Source organism: Octopus bimaculoides, chromosome 1 (genome assembly GCF_001194135.2).
Source record: "Octopus bimaculoides isolate UCB-OBI-ISO-001 chromosome 1, ASM119413v2, whole genome shotgun sequence".
NCBI classification, from domain to species: domain Eukaryota; kingdom Metazoa; phylum Mollusca; class Cephalopoda; order Octopoda; family Octopodidae; genus Octopus; species Octopus bimaculoides.
The window spans coordinates 134493821-134510827 of record NC_068981.1 but is presented as its reverse complement, the minus strand read 5'-3'; the positions used below and the strand labels follow the sequence as shown (position 1 = coordinate 134510827).

Below are 17007 nucleotides of genomic sequence, written 5' to 3'. Positions count from 1 at the left end.
TTATATATATATATATATATATATATATATATGACTAAATCTATTACTTCAAAATAGAAAATCATATTTTGTTTTAAAATGTCCACAAAACATAAACATGAAGAGAGGGAGGGAGGGAGATGGACAGAGAGTGACAAAGAAAAATAATTTCTTTTGCAGCTATTCTAAAAGTAATATTGCTACGAGATCAGCACCAGTCTTTTGCTTTGTATATGCCAAATATACATCATGTGCAGGTGTGGTTCCATGACGTCCACTTTCCAACCACATGATTTCAGGTTCAGTTCCACTGTGTGACACTTTTGGTATGTATTTTCTCTTATAGTCCCAAGCTGACTGAAGTCTTCTGAGTGGATTTGGTGGACAGAAACTATTTTAAATATCATAGATGTAAACTAAAAAAAAAGCCTGCCATAATTATAAGTACCTGGAGCTGTAAACACAGCATAAAAACATGTGTGTATGTGTGTGTGTTTGTTACTGTCACCTTGTCTTAAACATGATGTGATAGTTCTAAACAAGTGTCAATGTCATGCAAGCAGTGACTTTCGTTTTCAATCTACCCTATTTCTGGGAGAAATATTACCTTACTTAGAAACAGGTGATCATTGGTGACAGGTGATCATGCATCCATACGATGCATGCAAGCTTGAAAAAGCAGACATTAAAATGATAATGATGATGACGATGACATACTAGGCATCTGTAAGTCAAGATTGAAATGTCTATTGTGGAAGACTGGTAGTCACCCATGCATGCAAATCTCCCATCTCTAGACTACCAATATTCTCCAAGGTAAATGTCACTGATTTGGGCCAACACAGCTTTGCACTAGCGGCATTGAAGGCACTGCTGTCGGAATGCAAAGAACCAGAAAAGATACTACAAGGCATATCATCCAATACTCTATCAATTCTACCAATTCACTATTCAACTGTCCTGTATTGGGGCATTTTTGGATTAGACTGGGTTACCTATGCTCAGTCCACTGCAGGACGAAGGCCTCAGCATGTTCTCTCCACCAACCATGGTCTGATATGAATTTGAGCTTGAGATCATACTGGTTTGATGAGCCTACTCTGCCATACTAGCTTGATATGGCTTGGCAGAATGGTGCAGTTTTTATACTGTTACGAACGCCCACACGCGAAGCACCTCGACGAAGAGAAAACTCGCGCGCGCACGAACGTCGACGCTCAGTGAGTCGGGATGTTCGCCACGACTAAGCCCAGCCGGAGCACGTAACGAAGACAACAGGCAAAAGGAGGAAGAAATAACACGGAGACCATGCGTTGGGTAGTGGAACTAACTTTTTACATCAAAACATCATCATCATCAAAATATTGCATAACAATAATTCTGAAATAACATGTAACAATAAAGTTCTAAGCACATGTAACAATACAAAGGTTTTCAATCATTACATAAGCAAAAGTTTACAATCAAGAGTTCATATATCAAGTCGAATTAAAAGTTCTTTCACTTCGTTGTTTTTCTTTTCCATTAACATGTCCCATCAAAGTTCTTTTCTTTTCTTTTCCACCAGTTAACAAAATCTCTTTTTCTTTGAAAACATTTAACAAAGTTCTCTTTTTAAAGAATATTTACACAAACCTTTACCGCAAGAATTTTCTTTCCTTCAAAGCTCCAGCAATAATCCACAAGAAGTGACCAACTGACTACTACAATCTCTTGGCTGCCACAACAGTTCCATCTCTCTGTCCCTCTCTCTCATTGCTTCAGTCCCTATCTGCTGACCATAGGCTCTCTCTCTCAGCCTCTCTCTGTCAGTCTCTCTGTTCATCTTCACTGGCTCCACTGGCCTTCACATCAACTGCTGTACATCTTCACTGGCTGACGTTCTTCATCCAACTCCCTGGCCAACTGCTCTGGCCAACTGCCTCGGGCCAACCGCTCGTGCCAATTCCCCTGTCCCCAACTCTCGCTGTTGTATTTATCACAAATACCGTAGCTCAATAGTGCTACCTTACTCCCTTCAAAGCTGGGTCAGTTCAGTACAATTCCTATCTTGTTTTTCTGAACTTTCGCTGACCGGAAAAGGTCAGCGATCACTCCTACGCTAAAAATAACTGTACTTGTTCATAGGACAAAGGAAATACCATTGTCCTCAACAACCAGAATACGGTTTCAAACCCAACTCGAGGAATAGGGATCTAACATTAATTTGTTTTTCGGTGGTCGCATCAATACTCTTACCCAGTAGTAGCTAAGTCAGTTACACTGTCCCCAGTGCTCAATTGGTACTTATTTCATCAACCCCAAACAGATGAAAGGCAAAGTCGACCATGGCAGAATTTAAACTCAGAATGTAAAGACAGACGAAATACTACTAAGCATTTCACCTGGCATGCTAACAATTCTGCCAGCTCGCCAAAATGATTAAAGGCAACGTTGATCTCAGCAGGACTTGAACTTAGAGTGTAGAGGATCAGAATAAATAATACATGGCATTCTACCAACTCAGCCAATTAGCCTTTTATGACTTAAACCTTCCAAGTTATGAGAAGCTTGTCAATGGTTTCAGCTACTATTCATCTTTTATATTCTCTTACTGGATTCAGTTTTGGACTGTGGCTATGCTGGAACACTATCTTGAAGGTTATAGCTGAACAAATTCACTTCAGTACTTATTTTAAGTCGGATACTTATTATATCAGTTTCTTTTATTGAACTGCAAAGTTACAGGGATGTAAACACATCAAAAGTTGTTGTCAAGTGGTGGAAGAGGGGGTGTTTTGACAAACACAGACACAAAGAGACACACATATACATGACAAGCTTCCACACAGTTTCCATCTAGTAAATTCACTCTCAAGGAATTGATTGGACTGGGGCTATAGTAGAAGACACTTGCCCAAGGTGCCACACAGTGGGACTGAACTTGAAACGATATGGTTGCAAAGCAAGCTTTTTAATCAGACAGCCATTCCTACACCTAACTACTCATCCATCACTTATTGTTGCTGTTGCCATTAACAGAACTATGTTTTGATAGTACGTAAGTACAAATACTTTACAATATCTGTCTAAAATCCAAAAGGAGCTTATCATTAGTTTACATTGATTTTCCATAATAAATAATATAGACATCTCTAAGAAATATCCATATTATTATCTCTAATGAGACCTAACTTACTAACATTTGTTCTAAGTCTCTCTCATGCCAATTCTTAATTAATCAATCTACACTACATGCACCTTCCATTATCAACATAAGGTAGCTTCCCATCCAATGTACATTATCTATTTGCATTTCATATCTCTTTCAATACAATCATGCAATGAATTGACCTCACCTCGACTCATTTTTATTAAACTAGTCTCAGACGGCTGATGCACATCTAATAAACCAAACACACTTCATATCTATCCAGTTGCAATTAGATTTCTACTTTGGTGCTTATGTTTCACATACATGTGGTATAGAGCACTTTTAATATAAGCTCATCATTTGAAAGGGATAGAATAGATTTCAGCGCAGTAGAAACAATAATTTCATAAAATCTCTTTAATATATTATATATACTGTCATTGGAAACACTGTCAAAATAAATTAGATGACTGAAATGAGAAGTAATAACCACAGGGAGACACTGAGTCATCCAACATCACTGGTTGCTCACTCTGCAAGTCATTATAAACCCATTTATTACCAGTCCAACCATGCTGGCATGGAAAATGGATGGATGATGATGATAATGATGATGGTGGTGGTGGTGGTGGTGATGATGAGCAAAAATGGTATTCTGAGGGTGAAGGGTGAGATTAATGGTGCTTTTTGCAACAAAATTAAGCGTAACTTACCATGCATAACAGTTTGCCATTAATAAAGGCATACTTTTTTACACAATGATGATTCTATGTAACTCAGTGTAACATATGTGGTGTTTAACAAGAAACAGCTTCATCGTGTGTCAGCGTATAACCTGAAATAAAAAAAAAAGGACAGACTAATAATAATGAATTAAAGAAAAAAATTATGCCACAAGGCATGGGTGGGTGTGAAAGTTAATTTATGAGCCCTTTGTTTATTTTGAAGCAGAGATGTAAACCACAATAATTGTGATGAAGAGCAAAACAATAAAGAGAAAATGTTAATTTATTTGATATTTCAGTTTTAAATATGCCATAACTGTGAAATGAAAAATTTTGGGTCAAATATGAAAATATAAGCAGCTTCAAACTCATTTTCAGAGTCTAAATATATAACATTAAATCACTTAGGAGCAATAATAAATATAATTAAAAAATAATTAATTTCATTATCCTATAATATGCAATTTTACTCATCATGCATTTTAACCCTTTAGCATTCACATTATTTATTCACAATGTTTAGAATTTATAATGCATTATCTTGTAGCTTTGAGATTTTGATGAGATAACTGTTTATTTTTAGAATGACATGGTAGGATTAGTGTGAGAGGCCAGATCTGACTGGTTTGAACATAAACTAGGTAGAAAATTTTGGCAAGATATGGCTAGTTTAAATGCTAGAGTAAATTGGCTCAGTAGTTAGAGCATTAGGTTCACAATCATGAGGTAGTAAGTCTGATTCCCAGACTGGGCTGTGTTGTGTTCTTGAGCAAGACACTTTATTTCACATTGCTTCAGTTCACTCAGTTGTAAAAATGAGTTGCAACATCACTGCTGCCAAGCTGTATCAGCCTTTACCTTTCCCTTGGATAACATCAGTGGTGTGGAAAGGGGAGGCTGGTATGCGTGGGTGACTGCTGGTCTTCTATAAACAACTTTGTCTGGACTTTGTGCCTCGGAGGGTAACTTCCTACGTGCAAGCACATAGTCATTCATGACCGAAGGAGGTCTTTACCCTTTAAATTGGCTGGTGATGTAGTTATGATAAAAATTATCAGGTCTATTTACTTAAGTCTTTCTTCTCCAAGGAGCATAGGCCATTGATGACATTTCTCCAATGTTTTTGATTCTGAGCTGTTTTTCTGCTTCTCCCATCTCCAGGTTTTGTCGGTTTTAAATTGCAATTGATGCTTCTGTAACTTTGCTTTCCTTTTTTTCTAGGCAGGGGTGTTGGTCCTATGCAAAGATATTTTTACCACTGGGAACATCATCGTCCAGTGATTTAAATCCAGGATTTATCCCCATTAATGGAGGTGGCCGGATCTACCTCAATGCCATAGCAACCGAGGTAGGCAGGTGCAGCCCACCCAACCTTTGTCACTGGCTGGTGCCCATTCTCCTTTGTTATCATAAGGCATTTTTGGAGCTGGATTTTCTCCAGGGTGTATGCCCTTGCTTACCCCCAACTTCAGTTTCTAGACAGGGGGGGGGGGTCCCGAGATCAAGGCCTCTACCACAATTTTTAAGAAATGTGATGGAAAACTAGCTCAGGAAGGCAGGGACACTACTCCTGAAGACCCCTTTTGGATCCCCCCCCTACCTAACAGGTGGTCCATAGTAGTCTGACCTCTGTCCTTTGATCTGTTCAGCATAGGAGGTCCTACCAGGAACCTGCACTCTACTGGCATGGCTCTCAAGGTCATTGATGCACATAGGCCATCACACTGCAACAGTGTGGTGGATCAGCTCTACACTATCAGCCAATTTATTCTGAGTACTGACTGATATATAAACCAGGGCTGTGGAGTTGAAACAAAAAACTTTGACTCCAACTCTGACTCCACCCCCTCATTATGTAATTAAATGATTGTGGTCTACATATCTCATAAAGCATATGCATACACTTGTACTTTGAGTAGGCCTATATGTTATAACTGGTTTATATTAAAGAATAAAGATATTGTGAGTTGGAATCAGAGTTGGTTTTACTGACTCCAGTTGCCCCTTAATTGTTTCTGACTCTGACTCCACAGCCCTGATATAAACAGTTTACATAAGAGAGTATGCTTGATTCAGACAACACTGAGGCTAAATTAAAACCCAGCTAGGTTGAAATTTAAAATCTATCAGTTGTTGAATGTACACATTCTCTCAAGAGCAGGGGTTCTCAACCATTTTTTTTTATCTATGGACCCCTTTCATTACTATTTTATTCTGGAGGACCTTCAAAGCCATTCGATGTTTAAAAACTAGTTTTATACAAACTTCTTTCAAAATTCCAATTTCGTTTTTCACACATTAACTTGTGTAGGTTAAACCTTGTAAAACATTAGAGAAAGAAACCTAGCTGTTTCTTGCAACACATACCAATACATACACCTAAAACAAAATTTTTTCAGGGGCCCTTAAAATACTATTGTGATCCCCAATTTGACTATTTTGTTGCGTGGACCCCCAAAAATCATATATGCACCCTCAGGAACCATATGGACCCTGGTTGAGAACCCCTACTCTAGAGTAGGGGTTCATCATTGTTATAACGTTCAGTTTTCCATGCTTGCATGGATCAGATGGAATGCAATGAGGCAAATTTTCTAAGGCCAGATGCCCTTCCTGTCACCAACCTTCACCTGTTTCCAAGTGAGGTAATATTTCCCGACAGTCAGACATGTTTTCAAAGAAGATCAGAAATGAAGGATGCTACTTATATGATGATGGTGAAGTTCATTTACAACTAGTGCATGATGTCAAGATAAGAAGACAAAACACACATATATAATGAGATTCTTTCAGTTTCTGCATACCAAACCTCCTCACAAGGTTTTGAATAGCTTGGGGCTATAGTAGAAGGCAGTTGGCCAAGGGATGATAAACATGAAATCACTTTTGAGAAATAAATAAATACATATTCCTTCATATAACAATTTATAAGCACTAGAGTGAGTACCGCAATACAAAATAATTCTATAAAAACCATTTATCAGCACAGAAACAATTACTCTGCATTTTGGTTTTTAAATCTTTCCCAGCTTTTCAGAAAAGAAAAAGAAAAATAATTATAACAATCATTTTTGTGCCTGATCAAAATTTCAGTATTTCTATATATTCATTATAGAACAAAGTGTTAATCAGAAGATTGACTGGTTGGCTGAAACTCATATAATCAATATAAACCTATATTTCCCCTTTAAGGAGATCAACATCTATCTGTGTATATGATACTGAATATGAAAAACCACAATCGTCTGGTTTAAGGCATCAATCAAATATTCATTGTTGATACTGTTTGAAATATGCAAGAGATATAAAGCGATTTGACAGTTTGATGATAATGCCACTGAGGTAAGTTGTGAGATAGTAAGTTGTATACTTCTGACATGCTCTGTCTGCCTCAATATCATATATTGGCCATTTTTGACAGATGACAATTTCAGAACTTCTAATGATTCACGTGTGATAATTCTTACAAGAAAGACTAACCAGGGAAAATATTATAGGTAAGAGTATGTATCTTTTATTTAAAAAAAATTTAATGATGAAAGAGTTTATCTTAGTTTCTGAACATTTACTATTTTTAGGGTAAAAGATATATTGTTTTTTTATTAATTGACAGAAGTTACAGAGTGACTCAAGGATCAAGAGTTCCATGCACTGATACTTATCCATCCTAGGGTAAAAGCTAGGCATCCAGTGGAATTTCTTCCAGCTCTTTACATTCTGATTTCAAATCTTACTGAGGTCAACAATGCCTTTCCTCCTTTCAGGGTCGATGTAATTGTCTAACCTCATCCCACTAAAACTGCAGGCCATGTGCCAAAATTTGAAACAATTATTAGGTAAAAGATAGTTTATTACTCAGGAGAGTCAAAAGACAGAAAGTAGAGCAAATAGATTTTAAATATATTTTATTGATATAGAAATTAAATACACTGGCAAGAGTAGATGTATTCTAGGTGAACAGATGGCTATTTTCATCTTGTTTTGAATAAAAAGATTTCTTGGCAAAATTATGATATCTGGATTGAAATACAATTTCTGTTTTTCAACATTTATCTAAGTCACTAAGATCAGAATTCAATAAAAAGTGTTCTACTAATGCCAGGAAGACATTTGTGTGTCTGTGTATGTGCGTGTATTCATATGTATGCGTGTGGCTTTGTGTCTGTGTTTGTCCTCTCCCATCCCCTACTTGACAATTATTGTTGATTTATTTATGTCCCTAACTTAATGGTTTGACAAAAAAAGACTGAGAGGACACATAAAAATTAAGTACTGGGAGTAATTTGTTTGACTAGAACCTTTCAAATTCAATGTCACAGCATTGTAGTAGTCCAATGACTGAAACTAGTGAAAGATAAAAGATTCTTCTGATCTCTGTATATTCTATTTACATAGGTTTTTTTTAGTGGGGATAATTTATGGGGAAATGGATACCTGTATTTTTAAGATATTTGTACATGCACCATGAAAACTAGTGATAAGAGATTAAAAAAAAAAAAATTATCCCTTATCACTATTGTTAAACTTTCATGAATGGTTACTATCAAAGTTGGAATTAAGGATTGTTGGTTCTAGTAGCATGGTTATCTATAGGAATATTGATTGCAGAATTAGCTTTGTGGGTGAGTTTGTTGATAGCTTGGATCAACAACAAATTATTTAAGTTGTCAAAGATAAATGATAGAATTAAGATTTTAATGAACTAAAGTAAATAATCATGCTTAAATTCATTTATCATTTACACAACTGCATGTTACAATCTTTTGTAGAAGGATGAGGAAAGTTAGGGTGAATGATCTATAAGCGACAAAAATTATATACACATCCTGGAGAAATAATTAACAGATCTACGTGGTAAACACAGCTTATACATGGCATTTACTTGAAAAAAGACAAATAAAATAGAAATATTACAGATGAGAGAGAGAGAAAAAGAGAGAAAGAGAGAGAGAAAGAAAGAAAGAGAGAGAGAGAGAGAGAGAGAGAGGTTTGCAAAATGAACTTTAATGTATTGTCAGGTTTTAGGTTAAATAATAATTTCAGTAATTAATAAAATTTTTAAAAACGAAGAAGCTTTTAGCCATTTTTCTAACATAAGTGGAGTACTTCAAATTTTTAAATCAAAATGTTACGGCAATTTCACTGAAAAGTATTGAGTTGTGTGTATGTGTATATATATATATATATGTATATATATAAATATATATATATATATATATATATATACACACATACACATAACTCAAAAACCTCTCTATCAATAAAAATAGAACTTCAACCATAAATTAACCATCTCTGAAGGCTGTGTGGTTAAGAAGTCTGCTTAGCAATCACATTGTTTCAGGTTCAGTCTCACTGCATGGTACTTTGGGAAAGTGTATTTACTATAGCTCAAGGGTGACCGAAGCCTTGAATGGATTTGGTAGAAAAAAAGCATAAAGAAACCTGCTTTATACATGTGTATTCATCTCCTAGTCTTGATATCACATTATAGCTGTAAATAACTGTTACCAACAGTTACCAATATCATTCATTTCAAATCTTATGCAAAAATATAGCTGACCAAGGGGATATATTGTGCTTCAAAAACAACTGAGAGTTGGTAACACAAAGGAGATCAATCCAAAGAACACCTTCCTCAATGAACACCAACCCACCCATTTTTAGCCAGGTTTTCAATCTGGGCATAACTCAATGCATTGATGTTACTGCTTTCTATGTCAGCAATCTATGAATCTTGGTTTACATTCTCATCATTCTGGAGACCCTGCAAAAGCCAAGGATGTTACTCCTTTTTCTGACTAAGCCATGGAAAAATGTTTTTTATTAAGTAATTATAATTATTAAAATATTTATTTTGCTGATATATAACATTTATTGATGAAGTTAGTTAATTAGTTAGCTATAAATTAGAGTACAGCAAATCTAATCAGTTCTTCCCCATCTATGATATAAACAAGACTATTTACCCTTGTACTGTACACATTCTTAATGAATGACTGGAAAACTGTATCATTAACATTATATATTGTTACTTTATCTAACTCTAAGTTATATCAAACCATATTTCAGAATAAACAAATTCTTATCTTTAAATATTTTTGTATGCTATATACATACACTCTTAAGTCAAAAATAAATTCCTTCAGCCTTAAATATTAATTCACAAGTAAATAAAATGTGAGGGCAATATTTCCAAAATTTTAGAAATTTGCTGTTGAGAATTTAAATTAGTGTAAAAGTCTGTCTGTCTGTCTGTCTTTCTTTCTTTCTTCCTTTCTTTCTTTCTTATTAAGTACTAAGTAATCAGCTCTGTAATATATATATATTTTTGATACTATATAAAAACACAAATATACTTTAAAAAAAGTTGATTCTCACTCCTAATATCAAAAGAATGTTTTGTTTTTTTTATTTAGTTAATCTTGTCTCTTGTTACTGCTTGCATTTAATATAGCAAAATCTAGAACTTTAGAAACTGTTTTCTCTAATTGGTTTAACTCTTTTGGTATAACATTTCTGTTGAAATACATTGTCTTTGTTACAAATAATTTAGAAAATAATGAAGAATTTAATAAAATAGTTGTCATTATCTTGGAACAAAATAAGGCAGTGAGCAGGCAGAATCATTACCATACTGAACAAGATGCTTAGCAGCATTTCTTCTGGCTCTTTAAATTCTGAGTTCTAATGCTGCCTTTCTGGGTTGATAAAATAAGTACCAGTTGAACACTGAGATTGACTGCCCCCTCCCCTTAAAATCGCTAGCCTTGGGCCAATATTTGAATCCTTTATTTTCAAATAAAATAATCATGTGTTTGGACATAAATTAACATGAAATTTCAACAGAAGGCTTTAATTTAGTTCAAAATCTCAGTAACATGCAACCAAGAACAGTGAAAGGCAGTTTGGTGTCAAAAGAGTTTACAAAGAGTAAAATTAATTACAAATTCTGGAGACCCCAAAGGTGTCACTTTACTAATATCATAAAAAGAAAGATTTTGTTGATAACAGGAAATGTGATATAAATCACAATAAACAAAGGTTGAATGTCTTTAATTTTATTTAATTGTTTATTTAATTATTTGACCACAATCATTAATCTTACACTGAATAAATAATTTTAAGATAACGTTATAATTATTGCACCGTATAAATCATTTCTAAACCATTTCTACTGTTTTTATACATACATGAAAAAATGTGTATAAATATAGATTTTATCTGGAGAAATGGAACAGCAAGATTAAGTGTTATGATTATGTTTATATTCAACACGTAATAACATGTACAATAATTCACAACTTTATTTAATGCGAGATATGTGTAGCAACAAAAATCTAACTGCATAAAAACATGATCATTATTAGGGACATACTAACAATACTTTTTCTTTATTTTGTCAATTAAAAGATTTAATTTTGTCTCAGTCAAACTTGTATTTTATTTACCAATAAATAAAATTTCAAAATATTGATTTCAAAATGATGTCTTCTTTTACTAGTTTTTCCAAATTTGTGTGAAATATATTCAATAGAGATATAATTAGCTAAGACAGGTGAATGATCACTAACTTATTTTGGTGATACAGTTCCCGACAATATATGGTCAAAGTACATTGGAAACGTACCAGTAACAATTGCAAATTCAAAAGGTAAAACTGGGGACTGGTGCTAGTGCCACATAAAAAGCACTTGTGCTGGTGCTGTGAAAAGCATCCAGTACACTTTGTAAAGTGGGTGACATTAGGAAGGCCATCTAGCCATGCCCCCCCTACCACCACCACTACCAGCAACTCCTGTCAAACCATCCAATCAATGCCAGCAAAGAAAATGGACATTAAATGATGATGATGATGATGATGACTAAATAAGGCTATAGTTCAGTTCTAGTAGAGGTGGAACTTGGAGACTAATGTGAAGAACTTTAGATAATTGGACCTAGTCAAGAAAACATTTTTAAAATGGTTGACTTCCACTCTTCTCATCTTTTTAAAAAGCTGATTTCCATTGTTACAACTTAAAATAAGGATTTTTCCTAAGGTTGACTTTCATCCCTAATATCAAAAAAATATTTTTGACTTTAGTTAATCCTGTCTTCTGTTATCATTTCCCTTGCATGCATTTAACACTTCAAAATCTAGAAGTTGAAAAGCTTTCAAGCCCATATTTCCATCCAAAAACACTGCTTTTACTTCAATTAATTTTTAAAATAATGAAAAATTTAGTGAAATAACAATCATTATTTGGAACATAATAATCAGGAGTTTGAAACAGAAATTAACGTGAAATTTCAATAGAAAATTTTAACTTAGTTCACTTCAACTCTTTAATATTTAGATTGTTCTGTCAAATGTAATGCTTATTTCTTTACATTGATCTAAATTAGTCATGCATTACCTTGTAGCTTTGAGATTTCAATGATGTGGTTGTTTATTTTAAGAGTGATGTTGTAGGGTTGATATGAGAGGCTGACTCTGGCAGGTTTGAACATAAAGCAGGAAGAATATTTGAGCTGGATATGGTCAATTTAAATACTAAAGGGTTAAGGTAAGAAGTCTGTATGTAAACGGTAATGGTCTCAGGCAGTTTAATATCAGAAGGGCTTAAAAAGAGTAAAATTAATTACAAATTCCAACAACAAAGTGTGTGTGTGTGTGCACGTGCGTACACATACTAGCAAAATAAGATTAACTGCTTAGGTTTCACCACCTACACGCTGTCTCAGGTACTTATTAAATTAGCTTGAAAATCTGATAATATTTAAAGCTCAGCATTAATTCTTCTTGTATAAGATTCAAACTGAACTAAAACTACTGACTGACTATGAATGGAATGATTTCATTAGCAGAAAGATTGTTAAATTATTTCTTATTACTAAACTATTTTGTTTATCTTTTCCTCTTTTACCAAGCATAAATATTCATCTCTAATGTTTGTCTCCCTACTTTCACATTCATATTCAATTATATTAAACATTTTTCTTCAGTGATTTAAAGAAGGGGAAAAAAAAAAGAAAAAAAAAGAAGAAAAAAAAGAAAAGCACAAAGTTCTGTAACATTATCAGATCTATATATGCATACACATAGATTCATATAAATATCAGAAATATAATTGATATGGTTCTTTAGAATGTTGTTTTGAGCACATAGTATATAAATAAAACAACTAATAATTATTAGAAAATCCTAAAAATCTACCAATATCACAGAATGGAAAATAATAAATTAGAATATTCAAAACTGTGTGCAAGAGACATTCATACTGTCATTATATAAAGAAAAAAACAAACAAAAAAACCAAACAAACTGAAAACATAAAACTTATCTTACATTAATAGTGAATAGTTCTCAGAATATATTTTCAAACATATAATTGCAGCTACCTAACATTTTGTACAATAAAATATATGGTAGATAATTTTTATCTAGAAATACTCCAGACATGCAATCAAATAAATTTAACTAAATGTTACATAGATTCTTATTTAAACCAAAAATATATTTACACTATAAAAATTGTAAAATAAGACACTTTGTGTGGCCATAAGTGAGGAAAAGTGAATTGTAATGTTTTGGGTAGTTTATATAAGGAAAAAGTGACAAAAGCTGTTAACTTGCATATCACTTTACAGAACCTTACTGATGAATTCCATGTAATAAATTCATACATACTGGTTTTATGGCTTCTATGTGAATTGAGATGAAGATTTATTTGAAAAAATTTGAAACTTCTAACAAACCAACAATTCATTTTATCTGTAGTAATGTTTACTTTTCACCAATAAAGAAAATATTTAAAAGCATAAATATATAAAACAGATTTAAAATTCAAGTGTGCATATGTGAAAATGTGTGTTCGTGTACATATGTATATTTGTGTAGATGTGAATGTGTATGTATAAATGTAAATGTGTGTATATATGTATGCGTGTGTATGTATATATATATATGTGTGTATGCTGGAGAAAACAAACAAAAGTACAGAAAAATAAAAAGAGAACTACGGAAAAATAACATCTTGCTATACACAGAAATCCTTCAGTTGCTCAAAGTGTGGTAAAGCTTGTCTTTCTAAGGCTGCCTTAACTTCACATCTTCATACAGTTGGCCCAAATGATACAAAGATCATTCCAGTAGACACACACACATGCCTTTTTGTGGTAAGACATGGTAGTCCCATGCTTGTCTAAAAGGGCATTTAAATATCCATAAATCAAGGCAAGACAAACAACACTGTGTCACTTAAGATGAGACATACTTGCACTCTTAGTAATGCAAATTTCAAACAGATCTCGAAACTCAAAAGCCACTTACATGCTTGTTGGATGTATGGAAAAAGTACATCTAAAAAGTGGTCAAGCTTTGAATAGGAGCAGAATACCTCTGTCTGTCTGTCTCTCTCTCTTTCGCTTCCTCTCTCTCATATATATATATATATACTCTTTTACTTTTACTTGTCTGTTATTTGACCATGGCCATGCTGGAGCACTGCCTTTAGTTGAATGACTCAACACCAGGATTTATTCTTTGTAAGCCTAGTACTTATTTTATTGGTCTCTTTTGCCAAACTGCTAACTTACAGGGGCATATACACACCATCGGTTGTCAAGCGATGGTGGGGGGACAAACATACAAACATATAATATATATATATATCACACACTTCTTTCAGTTTCTGTCTACCAAATCCACTCACAAGGCTTTGGTCAGCCTGAGGTTATAGTAGAAGACACTTGCCCAAGGTGCCATGCAGTGGGACTGAACCTGGAACCACGTGGTTGGGAAGTAAGCTTCTTACTACACAGCCATGCCTGCACCTATATATATATATATATATATATATATATATATATATATATATATATATATATATATATATATATATATATATATATATGTAAGCAGAAATATATACATCTGCCTTTAGGTTGTAAAATTGCAAATTAGCCACCCATATTATATATATATACATATATCATAGTCATGGCTGATGCTGGTGTCACGTAACTGGCACCCATGTTGGCGGCATATAAAAAGCACCTTCTGAGCATTGGGCTTCATGGAGACAATGACTGACCTGTCAAGCTGAGCAAAATCAAAGTTATGGCAGATACCGGCGTCACACAAATGTCACCTGTGCCGGTGACATGTAAAAGTGCCCATTACACTCTCGGAGTGGTTGGCATTAGGAAATGGATCCAGCCATAGAAACCATGCCAAATCAGGCTGGAGTCTGGTGTAACCTTCCAGCTGGCCACACCTGGTCAAACTGTCCAACCCATACCAGCATGGACAATGGATGTTAAATGATGGTAGTTCAAATTTACAGAAAACAAAAAATGAAGACTGATGTAAGAACAACAAGCAAGTGTATTAGTTTAACACTCGAGAAAAATGGAAAAGTCTTTTACATTTTGAGCCTATGCTCTTCGAAAGAAAGGATTATATATTGCTTTAGAAAGGTACAATGCACTAAGAGCCTGTTCTGCTTAAATTGAATAAGTGTCAACTCTAATTCATAATTTAATAATTAATGGCTTCTGATTTAGGCATAAGGCCAGCAATTTTAACGGTAGAGTGTTAGTTGATGCCATTGACTTCTAGTACTTGACTCTATTTTATTTTATCAGCCTGAAAAGGAAAAAAGCAAAGTTGACCTCAGCAAGATTTGAACTCAGAATGTAAGAAAACTGTTCCATACTTCAACAATTTTGCTTACTGACTAATTTAGTAATTAATAATTAATAAGAAAAAAATGCCATTATTGTCAGTTATAGGCCTGCTTGTTTAGCCAAAAGTCAGCTATGATCAAGCGAACCTATGATCAATAATTCCTGCTGTAAACATACTGTCTATTTAAAGAGTATGAATGTCTACACTACCTAATGTGTCCTTTCCTTCTTTTAAGACAGTAGGATGTAATTTGAGGGATATTTAGCTGTAATTTCTAACAAGTCGATTGATCATGAAGAGGTTCCGTTGTTGTCTCTTTAAAGACAAAGTTAAAACATACAGTGTTTGAAGATAGGTAAGTAATATAAAAATATTTCAACTGTTGGTTGATACATAAATAATTTGTGCTCTTGATTACTTAAGCAAATTACTAAATAGAAAATATGACATTTTAGTAATGAATTCAGTGGACCATAAAAATTTACTAAATTTTCTATATTTAATTTTTATAAATCATTTCTAAAATACAATTCCATCTATTTATTGTTGCCAAACTTCTAACATAAGAATGCGTCTTACAACGTGATTCACTATGCTTAACCCTTTTGTAGCCCTTTCTATGAAAATATTCTGAGTAACTGAGAAACATTGAAGTATTTAACAAAAGAATTTTGCTATTATTAAAATGGTGTATTCTATTCTATTCTATAATTTGTTTCAGCCAGAAGCTGTGGCCATGCTGGGGTACTGTCACTACATTAATGCTTGCTTATTTAAGACATGTTTCCCAATCCTATCTTTGGAATCAGTCCTGATGAAGTAGTGAGCTGGACAGAGTTGTTTTTTGTAGTGTTTCTTGCTATGATGTGTGTTCATTTAATTTATCAGATAAAAAGTTGTCTAATTGTTCTTTGAACACATCCACATCTACTCCTTGTAGATCTTTGAGGCTTTTGACAAGCATTGTGGAATTGGGATCCTTTGAACACTAAGCTCTTACAATATTGGGCCCTTACTCTAAATGGAGAGGGTGGGATCTTTGGTACAATGTAGTGACATTTAGTCTGGTGATTGGTATAGTTTTTAATCCCAAAGTTGGGTGTTAGACCTTCCAGGAAAAAAAAATATTAGCATGAAATTGTAATGGAAAATTTTAATTTAGGTTACTTTAAACAGAAAGTTTGTATCATCGAACTAGTGGTGGTCTCAGGTAGCTTGGTGCTGAAATGGTTAAGTGTAAAGGACATATTGTGTAATTATACATCTGTAGGTGCATGGCTCAGTGGTTACAGCATTGGACTCACAATCATGAGGTAGTGAGTTTGATTTCTGTGTGTTGTGTCCTTGAGCAAGACACTTTATTTCATGTTGCTCCAGTTCACTCAGCTGTAGAAATGAATTGTGATGTCACTAGTGCCAAGCTGTATCAGCCTTTTCCTTTCCCTTAGATAACATCAGTGACATAGAGAGGGGAGACTGGTATACATGGGCAACCG

The 17007-nt window shown here is 34.0% G+C and overlaps 1 protein-coding gene across 7 annotated transcripts in view; it reads right to left on the bottom strand.

Annotated features, from left to right (window-relative positions):
• LOC106871495 (band 3 anion transport protein) overlaps positions 1 to 17007 on the bottom strand; it is a 762999-nt gene that overhangs the window by 390276 nt on the left and 355716 nt on the right. For 6 of the 7 annotated variants that reach the window (XM_052970953.1, XM_052970950.1, XM_052970954.1 and 3 more), the window contains one exon: positions 3826 to 3947. The exons of the other annotated variant lie outside the window; for it this stretch is intronic. The gene's annotated coding sequence lies outside the window, so the exon portion shown is untranslated. The remainder of the gene's footprint in view (positions 1 to 3825; positions 3948 to 17007) is intronic. 7 annotated transcript variants of the gene reach the window in all.